The sequence below is a fragment of the Myotis davidii genome, unplaced genomic scaffold (genome assembly GCF_000327345.1).
Source record: "Myotis davidii unplaced genomic scaffold, ASM32734v1 scaffold2417, whole genome shotgun sequence".
Taxonomy (NCBI): domain Eukaryota; kingdom Metazoa; phylum Chordata; class Mammalia; order Chiroptera; family Vespertilionidae; genus Myotis; species Myotis davidii.
Genome location: NW_006288721.1, coordinates 11,373 through 14,367, shown reverse-complemented (window position 1 = coordinate 14,367; position 2,995 = coordinate 11,373).

Here is a 2,995-nt window from a genome sequence, read left to right as displayed (position 1 = left end):
AGAACACTCTCTTTCCTTTGTGAAGTGGGTAAATGTGTGCATCTTAAAGGGTTACTGGACCCACACCTGACCAGAGGAGCTGGGCCTGAGCTGCTTGGCAGAGCTAGGACTGGATCCCAATCCTAGAACAGGTTCCAAACCAATGATTTGACAGATATGTAGGCAGTGATCTCACATTAAGTATAGTTTGTGTGCTGTAAAAAAGAAGGAACTCTTACCATTTGCAACAGCATGGATGGAACTGGAGAGCATTATGCTAAGTGAAATAAGCCAGTCAATGAAGGAACAATACCACATGATCTCACTCATTTATGGATAATAAAGACCATTATAAACTTATGAACAAAAATAGATACAGAGGCAGAGCTGCCTCGAATAAACTGTCAAACTACAGTGGGAAGGCTGGGAAGGGTTGGGGGGCAGGAGGGGGAGGGGTAAGGGATCAACAGAAGGACTTGTATGCATGCATATAAGCATAACCAATGGACATAAGCCACTGGAGGGTAGGGGAGGCCAGTGGCTTGTCAAGGGCGGAAAAAAGAAAGGAGACATATGTAATACTCTTTGTAATACTTTAAGCAATAAAACAATTTTTTAAAAAAAGTATAGGTTGTTCGCAGTTGTAATAAGCTGGGTTATGTTACAGTACCATCCCTGAGATCTCAGTGGCTTAACACAACTAACATTTCTTGCTCAAGCTACAGTGATTAAAATGGGTTGTCAGGGGGATACTGCTGGGCACTCAGCAAGGCAGGTTGATGGAGGCTCCATCTGGTCACACTTTTATGAGACAGGAATAGGGAACTTGGTGAAATCCACCCCGGCAGTTAAAACTTCCACCCATCACTTATATATATTTCAAAGAGGAAGGACTTCAGAGAGGAAGAGAGAGAGAGAAGTATCAGTGTTGAGAGAGAATCATTGATCAGCTGTCTCTTGCATACCCCCTCCTGGGGATTGAGCTAGCAACCAGGGCCTGTACCCTAATCAGGAATTAAACCATGACCCCTTGGTTCATAGGTCAATAGTCAACCACGGAGCCACACCAGCTTGGCACCCACCTATCACTTATTTTGTTGGCCAGTTCAAGTTATGACCATGACTAACGTCAAGGAGGCCAGGGAAGCACAATCCTACATGTGCCTGGAAGGAGAGGGGGATCAGAATGTCAACAGACCTAATGACTACTACAAAGACTGTTACGCGATGGTCAGTATATTTCTGGCATGGTCATGGTTACAAATGTATTTTTGGGCTTGGTTTTGGTAAGAAGGAGGAGGACCAACTTTAAATGAAAAGTGGTGCAATCTACTGGCTACCACCCTAAATAGTCTTGTGAAGACAGTCAATGAATGTTTCATATTCTCTACAGAATTTGTGACACTACAAATATGGCATATTTATAGATGTAATGGAGGCCCAATGCACAAAATTCATGCAAGGGGCTCAGCCCTCGCAGCCGTAACCTCTGCCTTGGCCCTCATAGTCCCGGCTTCACCCAGAAGGTCATCCAGAAGGACATCTGGAAGGTTGTTCGGCTGTCTGGTCTAAGTAGCATATTATGCTTTTATTATTATAGATTAGAATTACTGAAATTTAAGATTAGGATCACCTCAATCCAACATACCTTATCAAAGGTCTACTGTGCTGATTATGAATCATTTATAAAAATGCTTGGCCTTAGCCATTTTGGCTCAGTGGATATAGCGGTGGCCTGGGGACTGAAGGGTCCTGGGTTAGATTCCAGTCAAGGGCACATACTGCGGTTGCAGGCTCCTCCCTGGCGCAGACCCTGGTCGGAACATGTGCAGGAGGCAATCAATAGATGTGTTTCTCCCACATCGATATTTCTCTCTGTATTTTCCTCTCTCTTCCACTCTCTCTAAAAATCAATGGAAAAATATTCTCAGATACGGATTAAAAAATAAATAAAATACAAGTACTTGTCTGAATCCTACTTCTGTAGCTATCATTTTCAAGTTCTTAGGAGTCATTGGCTTACAGAAAGTATTAATAATTTTTCATATCAAGATCTAGAGCAATGGTCCTGGCATAAGGATAGATACATAGATTAATGAAACAGAATCAGAGCCAGAAATAAATCTTGTATTTATAGTTAATTGATTTTTGACAAAGTTGCTAAGGCAATTATTCAACAACGTACTGGGACAATTGAGTACCCACATGCAAAAAGATGAACTTAGACCTACAACTCATGCCATACACAAAATCAACTCAAGAAAAAAAAAAAACCCACGCAAAAATAACCTACAAAACAAAATCAACACAAAATGGATCATAGACTTAAGTGTAACAGCTAAAACAATAAATACCTTAGAAAACCATTTTCTAGATCCAGTGTTAGGCAAAGTTTTCTGAGATCAAAACTTCTACCATATTTTCCTAGTTATTTTTCAACTAAAAGCATAGTGTATAACTGAAAAAACTGATAAATAGGACATCATCAAAATTCAAAATTTTTCCACTTCAAAACATACTATTGAGTAATTTAAAGTATGTTTTTATTAAATTTTAGAGTTAGAAGAAGGGAGAGGAATAGAGAGAAATATCGATGAGAGAGAAACTTCCATCGGTTGCCTCCTGCATGCCTCCCACTGGGTATCGAGCCCAAACACAGGCATGTACCTGGACCGGGAATAGAATCAGTGACCTCTTGGTTCATGGGTCAATGCTCAACCACTGAGTAATTTAAAAGACAAAAGATTGGAGGAAATATTTGCCAAACACAAGTCTGATAAAGGATTTGTATCCATACTATGCAAAGAATGGCAACAATCTATACTAGTAAAAGGGTACTATGCTAATTAGACTGGGAGACCTTCCGGATGTCCTTCTGGACAAAGCCATGGTGGCGGGGCTGAGGCAGAGGCTGTTAGGGGTGATCAGGCTGGCAGGGGAGGGCAGTTGGAGGCCATCAGGCCGGCGGGGGGGGGAGGCAGTTAGGGGTGAGCAGGCCAGCTAAGGGGGACAGTTG